Consider the following 13,353-nt stretch of genomic DNA (forward strand, 5'->3'; position numbering starts at 1 on the left):
ACAAGAAAACAAAACCCCTTTAACAATGAACTCTCATGTTCAGTCAGACGTAAAAGACAGGAGAAGGGGGGGGGAAGAGAGAGAGGAAAGGAGAAGAGACAATAGAAGAGAGTACTATTTCCTCTTCAAATATTTATTTTCAGGTCTGCCTTTGAGTGCTGCTTATTGAGATATAGAGCCTCACTGTGCTGCAGCGACTATGCTCCTGCTGCATGGCTTCCCAGCACTGCCTGATCCGGGTGGCCGGAGCCACCAGGAATTCCCATCAGCCCAGTGCCAGACCCCACAGAGCTCTCCTTTGGGTCCCTTCCCAGAGCCTCACCCTCAGCTCTCCATGCTGAGCCCAGCACCAGGCACCTGAGGCTCTGATCTGCTCCAAGTGCTGGCACTCCTCAGCATCCTGAGCTCTCTCAACACTGGACATGATGCCCACAGGGCAGCAGAGGTGGCCTTGCATGGAGATGGGAGATTCTCCAAGCGGGCGAGTTCAAAGTAGTGACCAACGAAGGTGATGGAGAGCCCTGGGCTGCTGGATGTGAGGTGTCTTGGAGGAGAGCCAGAGCTGACATCCTGATCACAGACAGCAATTAAGAAATTAAGCTATCAGAGAGGGTTTTTGGGAGGGGTGAGTGCCTGTGGCTTGGTCAGATGCCAGAGCAGGTCAGTAACATTTGCCCTTCTCCTCTCTGCTGCAGATGGAGGTCCTCCTCTGCTCCTGATCCCAACACAGCTCCTTCCTCCCACCACCATACACCACAGGGGCAGAGAGGAGAACATTAGGACTCTGTGAGGCAGCTAGAGGGCAAAGAGGGGTTGGACACAAGCCACCTGGGGAGCTTAGACCTGGCAAAGTCAGCTTAATCTTCCCCTGAACTGTAGTCCCTAGCTATAGCCTGAGCCCTTTATTGCAGGGAAGGATGGAAAACTTCAGTAATGTTGATACCAGGAGCCATTCCCCATCCAGCCCACATCATCTGGGCAAGAGACAGCCATGTACAGGGTACACTGCTATGGACCACTCAATGTGGCACATAGGGCATCCAGAGCAGCCCTTGGAATGGCGGTCCTGCCACCACACAGAAACAACTCCATGTGGCAGATGACACACACACGGTAGTGAAAGCCCGCATCTATTACGTGAAATACTGCCAACCTCCAAATAATGGGGCCTGTGTGTCACAGAGCAATGTCTTCTCAGCTAGAAAACATCATCAGTCCCATCTCCTGTGCAGCTCAGCTCCAAGCACCAGAAACCAGGAGAGCTACAATGCATCTGCTCACAGTCGTTTGCTGACCACTAAATTACATGACATGATACCAAGAATGCTGTATTTCCTTATCTGAAAGGCTGTGCTGGGAACCACGAGGGCAGAAACCCAGCTGTGTCCCCAGCCATACAACCAAGTGCGATGGACTTTCCCAGAGCAACACCCACAGCCCTGGCATCCCAACCACCCCATCCCCATCCCGTCTGTTTTGGCGCTCTCATGTGCTGTGCTCACGCATGCCGCTCGCACACTGCCACCCTGTGTGTGCACACCTGCACTTGCACGCCTGCAGCCACACACAGACAGCTCCCTCTCCGTGCTGGGCCTGAGAAATATTGATTTCTTTCCCCCCTGCAATATTTCGCTTGGCTGAGCAGATTCAGAATTGAGGAGTCAGGCTCTGCCTAGAGACCAGAACCATATTTAATTCCATGGTTTAAGAAGCCCTGCAGCAGGTTATTCTTATTTTAAACTACCAGTGCATTTAAAAGCAAGTGACATTTCAGGGAGATGGGGTGGGAGATGGCTGGGGCCCTCTGCCTCCATCCGGCTCGTGATGGGAAGGGTTTTGTGGCTCCACTGCTGCTGTGCCACAACTCCACAGCCCATCATCTGCTGTGCCCACACCAGGGGTGGTGTTGAGCTCACGCTCAAAGCTCAGGAGAAATGTTTCCATGTCTTTCTAACAGAGGAGAAATGAAAGGGAGAAAGAAAAGGTGTGAAAGCCTCTGATGGAAATTGCTCCGTGCATTGAGGTTTCAGGACTCATATTGTCTGCTCCCTGTGCCCAGGCCCTGCTCATGGAGCAGGAGCCTCTGTAATGAGCAGTTTGCAGGTATTGAACAAAGACATGATGCCTCATCCATGATGGTGCATGATCATGGAGCAGGGCTGCTGGAGGGCACCCCAGTCCACAGTCCACATCCACCCCTCTGACAAAGGCACCCTCCAGCTGGCTATCAGTCACAGCAGGCTCTTATCTCCACAGCTCCCACATTTCCAAAGGAGGTGTGACAACGGCTTTTAAGGGAGAAGTACAGGGAAAAAAATACAACAGCAGAGGCTCACCCAAAGCATCTGTGAGCCTATTGCTAGATCCAAGCAGCTGTGCACAAACCAGGCTTGACACACAAACACAGAGCTCCGTGCCATGCAGAGCATCTCTGCACCTAATGCAGCGGCAGAAGAAAGCCAACTGACCCCAAAGCAGAGGCTCCAGCTCAACAGGCAGGGTGTTCAGGTGCTAAGGAGTGGGTGGAGGTGTGGTGGAGAACAGGAAAGGAAGCACAGGTCCCTACACACTCATCTCCTCACATCACATCTCTAAGGACTCACAAGGCCAGCTCCATGGCCATCACCCTGCCCTGAGCTAGGGTGGTCCAATCAGTGGGTTGAGCACACAAGCCTCCACTGCCCCTCTCTGCATCAGGAACTATCTCTTCATCCCTACCATTCCCAGCCACATCAGCCATCCCCAGCATCCCATGGAGCAACAGGCAGACAGAGATGCTCTTTGCAGCCCCTAAATAATGAAGATGAAGAAACCAGTTGCCAGACACCTCAAAGGCACTGCAGTATGTGCGTGTCCATGTGTACACATGTGCACACATGTGCCTACTGAACAGAAAGGGCTCAGCAACATGACCAACCACTGCTCCAGGGTCCCCATGGGGCTGGAGCTGCCTGCTCCTGTGGTGGGCTCAGCTGGGCTGCGGCAAGCACAGGGGGATGCTCCTGCTCATACTGAGCATGGCAGAGGCACCAGGCACAGCTCCTCAGCTGGGAGATGAGCCCAGCAGGGCTGTGGCTTGCAGCCTGGCAGCTGCAGAGCCCACAAGGAGCTACCATTCAGTGGGAGACATGATTCAGAGTGGGGCACGCTGCGGGCTCCCAGGGGCCAGGGGTAAAGGCAGCACCAGAGGCTGCGGTGAGGGCTCAGGACAGCTGCGGTACAGGGAGATGGAGCACCTACCACAGCAGCACATGCATCAGCTCGCTGTGGTCTGCGATGACACCAAGCATCGGTAGCTGTGGCGTTGTATTTTGACTGAAGCAGACAGGCAGGAGAATGAAAATGGATCCATTTATGTAAGCTGTAACAGCTCTTGATATCTTTCCCCAGCTCCACGCCTTGCTGATGCTCATGTGTGCAGGGTGAGATGGGATCACACCAGACAGGGGGAAGGGAGGCTGCAAACAGCTCCTGGCCTTGAGAGCATCAGCTGGGGCAGTGGGGTGGCACCCCACAGGGAGACAGACCACAATGAGAAGCCTGATGGTTTAGACCTAGGCAGGCCAGTGCCCAAAGTTGTGGGGTATGGATGCTATAGGGAACCCCAGCGCAAAGGCACAAGGCTGGGGGCAGGTACAGCTTCACCTTGAGCTCATCTCTCTGGAAAACCACAGGTAGGGGAAGCATCAGCAAAACTTGGCTACTTCAGTCCATAACAGGGTTAGGGCTGCTGTGAGTTTGGGCACAGCAAGGGCACATATGGGGGTCTAAGTGGAGACAGCTGAGAGAGCAGGAGGAATAAAAGAGCACCATTAGCTGTGGTAAAAGCCAAGGCTGTGAAAGCACATTACCATTACTGGAATAATTTTTCCAGTATTTTTGACAATTTAGTACGAATTAGCTTAATAGAAGAAAATGTCCTGTTAAATGCTGTGAATCTAAAGCGTAGAGAAGCACAGCAACGTTTCACTTTACATCTGGACATGTCTAAGGGTTTTCACAGTTCTTTAGAAGTCAAGGAACTTTCCAACCAAAGTTTTCTTCCTAAAGGAAAATGGCAATAACATCATGGAGAAAACAGCATCGGGAAACACTGGGACACTTTCTTTTTGGTGTTTTCCTGCCCAAACAATTCAGGCATGTCTGCCAGCTCTCCCAGTGCTGCTGAAGGGGCACTTCTCAACCACCACCAGAACAAGCAGCAGCTTCTGCAGTAGCCTGGCCAGCAGGACAGTGACCATCCATCACCCTGAGCACTGATGAGGCTGTGCCCCAAGCACCCATGTGTTAGGTTGAAACCCTCACTGCAAGAGAGACATTGAGGTGCTAGAACAGGACCAGAGAAGGGCAATGGAGCTGGTGCCACAAGTGTGATGGGGAACGGCTGAGGGACCTGGGGGGTTCAGTGTGGAGAAGAGAAGGCTCAGGGGGGACCTGTTCGCTCCCTACAACTGCCTGACAGGAGGAGGGAGCCAGGAGGGGCTGGGCTCTGCTCCCAAGGAACAAGGGATGGGACAAGAGGAAACGGCCTCAAGTTGCACCAGGGGAGGCTTAGACTGCCTATTAGGAAGCATTTCTACACAAAGCAGTTGTCAGGCATTGGAACAGGCTGCCCAGGGCAGTGGTGGAATCACCATCCCTGGAGATACTCAAGACATCCAGATGATGTGGCACTTAGGGACACGGTTTAGTGGTGGACTTGGCAGTGCAAGGTTAAGGCTTGGGCTGGATCATAAAGGCCTTTTTCTAACTTAAATGATCATATGATTCTATTGTCTTGATGTGTTGAGACCAGCCAGCTTCACCAGAGCTACCAAAGGCTTCAGCACATGGGTACAGCTAGGGCATCCCTCCTCCTTCTCCCATCCTCCCACAGATCCAGCAGAGGTAATAAACACCACAATGAAATGGCTTTAAAGAACAAAAAGCATATAAGGACAAAGTCAGAATGAATCAAAAAACTAACAAAAATAGCACTGCAATTAGCTCAACTATAAATGAATTAAAAGGTATGAAAGTTTCCTGAATGTCAAGTTGACACAGTTTAGGGTTTTTTACGTTCAGGAAAGGAAATGGGTCCCTTGGGTAAACCCTGCTCCAGGGCTGGGTATTAAAGGCTTCTAGTGATGTCGCTGGCTGAGGTCCCTTTGATCTGGGCTGCTGGATGCAGCACACAGCTCCCAGCCAGCATGACCCTGCTGCTGCCCTCCTCCTGCATCCTCACATGGGGCTGGCGCAGAGCTGGGCACTGGCAGGGAGGGGAGAGCTGAGCAATTGCCTCTCCACCACCACCCAAATGCCACCAGTGCACCTTCTCATCAGGGTGCCTTCTCATCCCCAGCCTGCCACCTCCCCTCCAAGTAGGACAGAGGAGCGGGGCTGCTGTCTGTCACATCTCCATCACCTTCACCTCTCCCACAGGCTCCAGCAGCAGTTTCCTCCTCTGGGGAAAGGAGCTTTCTTTAGCAGCACATTACCGGTCACCAAAGGCTCTTCCCAATGGAGAGAGTGAAACCATTCTTTCAGGGGAGGAGGGGGGATGCTCCCTCCTGGGGCACGCACTGCCAGCCCCATCCTGCCACGGGAGCCAGCACCTTGGTGGCTTCACAGCAGGACTGAGAGGTGGTCACTCCCCACACCTACAATGCAAGCACCCAGCTCAGCAGCACCGTGCAGGCTGATGACATTATTTCATGCAAGGTCATTTATGGGCGATAACTACGGATACAGAGACACATATATATGCATAGAGATGTATTTCTGCATTTCTCCTGTGCTTTGTACGTATAACCCACAAACTTAACCAGCGAGATACCAACAAACAAAGCAATTTCTCTCGGACAATTGGCAGAGCTGCCTCCGATGTCTCTGTCTCGCCACTGACAATAAGAGGCTCTTAAGCGTCCTGGAATTGTACTGCGAGTTCCCCAGTGCTCTCCCCCCACCTTCGCTCCTCTCCCTCGAGCTCCTTCCCGTGTTTCTCCAGCAAAACGCTCTGTTACGCAAATAAACATGCAGGGAGGCACAAAAGGCATTTTGTCTAGGATTTCAATACAGCCACGTAGCTCTCATTCAAATATTCAGCTCCAGCCTTCAGAGATCAAAAGCACAGCACTGAAATGAGGCGAGGCACAAGCATCCCAAGCCAATAGCTCTAACTTCCCTTTTATGCCTGTTCTGGCTGAGGGAGCGGACGAGGAATCTGTTATACCCAGTGTGGTGGCTCATTCCCTGGGTGCCTGGGCACATCCAGCTCTGCCACATCACCCATCCCTCCTCCATCTCTGCACAACTCCCCACACAGCCATAGATTACAATAACATCCATTAAAGCCTCATGAGCCATGTCTGTGCAACATGGGTACTATGAGTTCTCCAGAGAGGTGCAAGCTGGGGCTGGCACATCCTTGCCTGAGTGAAGAAAGCTCCCTGCTATCAGGAACCTGGAGTGGGATCAGGCCCACAGAAGGACCCCATTGTCCTGCACCAGCACCCAGACAAGCCATGGCTCAGTGCAAAGGGACGGTGTGCCATCCTGATTCCCTGGTGCTCAGCATGGCCAGCACTGAGGCATCACTAGCACCCACTGCCATGTTCTCCCAGTGGAGCTCTACATGGGTGAAGTGCTCCCTGTCCCAAAACACATCCAGAAGCCCCCCTCCTTCCAGCCAGAGACCATCACCATCCACCAGCCTAAACTGCACCACAGGCTCACATTTGGTAACAGGGACCTCTAGAGCTGAGCCTTTTAGCCCTCCTCCTTCCACCTCAAACAGCCCTTTCCCCCATGGGGACCTACAGGATGGAGTCCTAGAGATGCTCTGCTCCTTTTCCCACCTTGCAGGGAAGGTGCTCAGCAGGAGCCACAGGGTTTGGCGTGTTTACTGTATAATATATGAACTCGTACCAGTTTTACAAGCCCCTCCTGACTCAAATCGCATTGTAATTCTGAACAGCCTTAAACTCATTTAAATCCCAATAAAAACACTGCCCTGCATTTGCATTTGCCACGCGTCGGTCCCCGCGGCTGTGGTGACAGTGTTTCCTGTGGAATTGATAATGTTCAGGACTCTGCATTCCAGAAGCCATCCCTCCCGGGCAGGCCTAGAACATGCACTTAATAGGGCAATTAAAACAAATAAACAGATGCAGAGAATGGATCTCCAGACAGATTCAGGATGATGCACGGAGCAGTCAGGTGCCAAAGCTTCCGCAGCAACGTAGGAGAGCAGCAGCACCAGTGCTGAAGCCTCAGCGTCCTCCAGCTCTGGGAGCCCAGGGGAGGACAGGCCAGGCACCCAGCTCTGACAGAACAAGGACCCGCAGGCACGCTGTGAGGGGTTCTTTAAAGAGGACAGGGAATGACTAACCAAGTGCCAGCAAATACAAGCACTGTGGATGCTGCGGGAAGCTGGTGCCTCAATGGCACAGGCATCCTGGGGGCAGATGGGGACAGAAGCAAGAGCTTGCCCTGGTTTCCCACGTTGCCTGGTGTGCGGGTGACATGGGGGAGCTGTGGTTACAGCAGCATCACGCTGAAGGAAAAGATGCTGTGACTGCATCTCACAGTATCCTTCATCCCTGGATCACCATAAAGCACCAGTCTTGCCCTTCTCAACACAGACAAGTGTGGCTTGCTCTGACTGTGCTGGAGGAAGCAGCAAGGGGCAGACAGGGACCTTGAGATCAGCAGACACATAGGGCTCTCCCACCTCCACCCAGGCACAGCAGGAGCATTAGGTCAGTGCTGAGCCAGCCTTTGCCCATGCCCAAGCTCAGCCTTTCAGCTCTGCTGCTCCCCAGAGCATTCACATGCCCCTCTGCACCTCCTGCCTTTCCTCCATTTCCAGCTCTGCTCCATTCCCAGCTCACCACCCCACTCACCCAGCACTTTATGCCTGGCTGTTCTTGGTGATGACATTAACAAGCTCCCCTGAAACAGTGCAATTATGAGCTATACCCTTCCAGCAATTGAAATACTAATTATTACTGAGATAAATGGCAATATCAATGATGAAAGTCAATATTATTGCCTTCTTTGTTCCTGTTTGTTTTATTTGTAGATGAAAAGACCACTCAGCCCGGCTCCCCAGGATGTGGCTGGGAGCTGGAAGAGCTCCTCTTGGCAGGCTCTTCCAGAGCCATGCTCCGATAAGAAATCATACTGCACACACTTGCAAAGGGCTCTCTAAATCAGCAGCTCTGAAAAGCAGGCATCGGCTTTGATTGATTCATAAAACTGAAGCTGCCTCCGTTCCCCCACTCCAGCACCAGGCGAGGGAGGATTTAGGGGAGGGGGAAGGTGCAATGTGGGTGGAAGTGATTAATTGTGGAACATGGCACAGCACTTGGGAACGCTCCACGGTTTGCCTGGCTTTGATGCTCACGCCTTCATCCTCCTCATGCCTTCATCCCCCTCACCCATGGCTTAGCCACCGAGACGGGAACTGAGGACCCCTCCCAGGCTCCGACACCAGCTCTCTCCAGCCTCACAGCAGTGCTGCAGCCAGGCCAGCACTCAACACCTACATTGCCTTATTCAGCAAGTCTGCTCCCTCCGTGCATTCTGAGTCAGAGCTGCTGATTTTGGTGACAAGAGACCTCATTTTAAAGCCCTATTAGCCTTGCAGAGCTAACACAGTTAGAAGCAAGTGAATGGGATGCTAATTTGGGATCACACCTAATGCTTCCTGGAGCATTCCCCTTCACAGCAAAGCGGATGCGCTCCCCACCACTGGCTCCCACACATCTGCAAGGAGGGAGCAGTGGGATACACACAGTGCACAGCCCAGCACACCTAGAGCACGAGGGACATCAGTCTTGTTCTAGGGCACCCAAGATGTTGCTAAATTGCCTCCATTTCCTTTCCTGCCCTTAGCCCATCACCAGCAAATATTCATGGGAACAAACCAACCCACTGATCCCCATCTCCAAATAGGAATACAATGATCAGCTCCCTGTAATGAATACAAACAAGCCCATCTCAAGTCAAGCATTCCTGCTGCCTCCCTCCAAACACAATGAGACCAGGAGCGCTGGAAGCCTTGCAGGAATAATTAGACCAGTTTTTAAAGAGAAATCAGCCTGCCCTGAATATTTCATGGAAGGTAATTTTTTATAAAGCCTTTTTAAAACCCATACCCCCATCTCCTCCCTTGTGCATGTCAGGGGGCAACGAAGCAGAAAGCATGAGCATACAAACCCAAAGAAACAAACTGCCATGCGCACCCAGCTCCTGCTCCTGCTTCTTCCCCGTGTTTAACATTAATGTGACATCCCAAGCTGTGTGTGCACGATGCTATTTGGAAGAGCTGTTTGACTGCTAGAAAACCTCAAGTGCCTCCAGCCTCACTAACGTGGTACCACAAATAGCCCCCGATGGTCCCCGTCATGGCCCCAAGCATCCACATGGAATCACAGCACTGAAAAGCTCTCTGGAGCTGCTGGACTACAGTGGTGGCATCCAGGTTTGTAGCAAGGGCAAGCAGCTGCGTGCATGGTGCCATCCTTGGGCTGCACAGCCTGAATGCTCATTAGCACTTTGCACAATTAATATTCATTCCTGCAAATGTGCTACCAAAAAGCTACGAAGCAACAACGATCTCTTTCTGTTAATGGCTTCATCGACCTGCAGAGAAAGATGCTTTGAAAGAAATCCTGTTTCATCTAGAAAGTGGGAACCAGGTAAAGAAAGGGAATTAAAGGCTTTTCTTGACCCTACTGGGGCAAGGAGCAGACCTTCTAAAACAGCACCTACCAGAACAGGCCATGGACACCTCTCCATGTCCATTGCATCCCTTCTCTCACACCTCTTTCCAGCCACCCTGCACATAGCCACAGCTTTTGGGCCAGCCAAAGACAAGAGTGACCCGAGTATCCCCACTGTCCCACACAACCTCCCTGGGAGCAACCCCAACCCTGCTGCTACTCCTACCTGAAACCCCACCATCTGGTCCCCTCAGGGGACAGCATGGGGTGGCAGGAGCTCCCAAGCAGGGTCTCCTGCCGCATGAGCAGCCTGGCTCTGGTGCATTGATTTTCCTTGCTCAGAGCTAGGAGGTCGCTCAGCACAATGAGGTTATCAGGGGAGGCAATGCTTTCCACCTGACAACTTGTATTGCTCCTGCTCCAACAAGTGCTGACTGCACAGTGCAGCCCGCTCCCAGGACAGACACCTTCTGGTAAGGGAGCTGCCTTCCCATTCCTCCCCTCTCCAGCCCCTTCCCCTCATCCCTCCTGCATCCCCACGTCACCCACATCCTCTCCCTGCTCCAGCCCACTCTCACCCTGGCCCATTGCAGCATAAGAGGAGGAGCCTGGGTGCCCCGGTCACATTTGTAGGCTTTTGACATAACCCTGATGCTGAAAACTTGCTTTTAAGATGTGAAAATCCAAGACATTCCTGTGACACAGGGCCTCGGTGGAAAACCCGACCTATTGCAAGTGTGATTGCATCACCAGAGCTAGCGACACCAGAGAGGAGAGGGAGGACTTTTTGGGAGCATTTATGGCACATGCATTCAGAGAGGAAGAGACGCATCCCTCAGAAACCACATCGGTTCAAAGAGTCGCTCAGTTTAAACACTAAAAACTCATGCAGTAAAAATCCACTCAGGTTGAGCCCTGCCTCAGAACTAAATAAAACCTCTGCCCACATCATCCAGCTCCAAGGTTCACAGTCTCCTTGGGGAGAGGACTTACATACGCTGGATGCTTAGGCCTAGATGTGCCCCCCCCAGCACTGGGTCCTGTTTCACTGCTTTTGAGCAGGACAAGGAGCTGTGTACTGACCTTGGGGTGTTCAGGACCTGAGAAGTGGCTGCTGCCCATCATTACACTCCATAGCGCCCAGCTGCCCTGGTCTTGCCCTAGTTAGTGCAGATACCAGGCTGAAACAGATTACACCACCCCCACCCCTCCATCACCCCGAATTTCCTAGGACATCACTCTTTCTCAAAGGGAAAAGCTCAAGGAAACCTGAAGCCACCTCATTTTATAAATACTGCTCTTAGCAAAAAACCTCAACTTTTGCAAATGCCACCCTGGGAGAAAATAGCCAAATCTGAACCAAAGCAGATGGCTCTCAGCACTTGTTTGTTCAGGGAGGACTCAAACCAGCACAATCATTCCCCAGCTGAATTTTGTTTTAATAGAAGGCCGCTAAGAATAAATGCATTGCAGGGCTTGCTGCTGAGAAGGTGTGAAGACAGAAAACTGCTATCACCGTGGTGCGTCCACCCGCTCCATCAGCCCTGACACAGGGGGAACTCCTCTGACCAAGCATCCTTCATACACAGCTTTTCCCAGGGACCGAGAACAGGGAGGGATGAGTGCCTGCATCCATTTCCTGCTTACCAGAAAGTGGGAAACAGCAACAAGAAGCTAGAAATACCCCTCTGCAAAGCTGGAAATAGCTCTCAAACAGCCCCTCGCATGCAGGAACGAGAGGCAAGGTGAGGACAGGCCCCTCTTCTGCATGCAGCAGGTTGAGCCTCTGCAGCCTGCTCTTTGCTTTGAGCAAAGAGCATGATGGAAAAGGAAACTGCATATCTGTGTGCACGTGTCGGGGTGAAAGCCAGCCATTCTGTTTCGATTCCCTTTCCTCTCAACCAGGCATGGGACATGCCTGCCCCAAGCAGAGGTGTCCCTCCCCGCAGCACCACTCCTGTGGAGCAGAGATCACAGCACACCCCATCATCTCATACCAACTGGGACAACATGCAACTTGAACAATCCCCCCCAGCTCTGGCACGTAGGAGATACTTGAATCACCCCAAGTTGGTTTTTCCCTTTAGGAAGCTGAATTCTGCTCGAGTTGCCTTTTTCCTCTCTCAAGGACTGAGATCCTGGGAACTGCCTCAGCCCAGTCAGCTCTGATGTTTGCAGTCTCACACATAGCCTGCATCAAACTGACAGTTCACAGATTCCATGTGAGGATTTGTATGTACAGTACAAGCTGGAACCTGCTCCTGTTTCCTTTAACTGTTCCAGCAAAGGCACTGAAAGGAGGTTGGGTCAGTGCAGAGAGCATGGGTGCCGTGACACAGTAATGGAGACATCTAAAAGCACTGCCTTTTGAGGACCCTCTTGCCTGCCCTCTCCTGAAGGATGAGACTGTTTCTGCCCAGCATCCCCCAGGTTGCAGTGTTCAGATACCCACGGTTCTCTCTGTGCAGGCAGTGTTTGCCCCTCACCATGTAACACAAAGCAGAGCAGTACAACCCTATGACAGAGCCCTTCTTTCTCAACAGTGCCACTGTCCAAATACTCATGTTGGATGTTTCCTGCTAAAATCCTCCCCTGTGCACGACATTTCCTACCTGTTCCAGACACAGAACAGATCCTGGTTGAAAGCCGCGTTGCCTCATGCCCCAGGAGGGCTGGGTAGCAGCCCTGAACTACAGGGGGGGAGAAGGCATTTCCACCACACTTATGGCAGCAGAAACCATGCCAGTCCCAGACTCAGCACGACAGAGGTACGGGAGTGTCACATGCTCAGCAATACAACAGTGCCCGAGCTCGTGTGCCACCTACCCAGGTCAGATGAAGGCAGGATGCTGGGCAGTCGGATGCCAGGGGCACGCTGGGCTTTGGCCTCTCCTCTGCTTTCCACTCATGCACTGTGGGCAAAATGATACCACAATTAGGGCTTCAAACCTGGCATTTGAGAGGCTAACAGGAGGAGAAAGGCAGGAGCTGGGAAGGCTTTTCCCCCTCTCCCTCCCAGCTTGGCTTAATCTTCATCTGAGCTGCTATTTAAAAAGCTTTAAATCAGGCTGCAACAGACAGAAAAACACAACTACCAAAATTTAGTGGACTTGCTGCTGAAAGGCCCAGAATGAACTGCTTAACAGAAGCCATTTTCCCATGGAAATAGAGCGGGGCTGTACTTAGCAGAGCATTGATCTGCTGACAGCTACCGGGACAGATTTGGGCCAGAGCACTTGGGAATCATTTGCAGTGATCTCTCAAGAAACACATGCATGCAAAATCCCTCTGAAAACACACTGCTGTAGAACTGTGCTGTGGCTGTCTGCAAGGCCAGATAGCACTCACTGGCCAGCATGGACTCACGCTGCCCTCAGTAAGCATCCCTGGGCAGGCAGCTCAGCCCCAGGCTTGCCTCCTGGGTGCATCCCTGTACCCAGCCTTGGTGGCTTCAGGTTGTACCAAGCAATGGAATGCATCACACAGGACAGGAATTGCAAAGCACCAGAACTGCAGCAGGGTCTCACAGCTCAGGACCACATCAGTGGGGGACACTGCCATGGACCTGGGGTGTTTGGGGGTCCTCCCACAGACGCACTGGGATTTGGAGATGCTGTATTACAGCCAAGGTCAGCCCAAAACATTG

General features: G+C 52.3%; 2 protein-coding genes across 4 annotated transcripts in view; one reads left to right on the forward strand and one right to left on the reverse strand.

Annotated features, from left to right (window-relative positions):
* PSTPIP1 (proline-serine-threonine phosphatase interacting protein 1) overlaps nucleotides 1–13,353 on the forward strand; it is a 469,822-nt gene that overhangs the window by 440,736 nt on the left and 15,733 nt on the right. The window lies entirely within an intron of this gene.
* LINGO1 (leucine rich repeat and Ig domain containing 1) overlaps nucleotides 1–13,353 on the reverse strand; it is a 149,989-nt gene that overhangs the window by 48,843 nt on the left and 87,793 nt on the right. For 2 of the 3 annotated variants that reach the window (XM_061447295.1, XM_061447294.1), the window contains one exon: nucleotides 12,534–12,619. The exons of the other annotated variant lie outside the window; for it this stretch is intronic. The gene's annotated coding sequence lies outside the window, so the exon portion shown is untranslated. The remainder of the gene's footprint in view (nucleotides 1–12,533; nucleotides 12,620–13,353) is intronic. 3 annotated transcript variants of the gene reach the window in all.

This window comes from Pezoporus flaviventris, unplaced genomic scaffold (assembly GCF_033815535.1).
Source record: "Pezoporus flaviventris isolate CSIRO_AGI_PZ_B2104156 unplaced genomic scaffold, CSIRO_AGI_Pfla_v1 ptg000006l, whole genome shotgun sequence".
Classification (NCBI taxonomy): domain Eukaryota; kingdom Metazoa; phylum Chordata; class Aves; order Psittaciformes; family Psittacidae; genus Pezoporus; species Pezoporus flaviventris.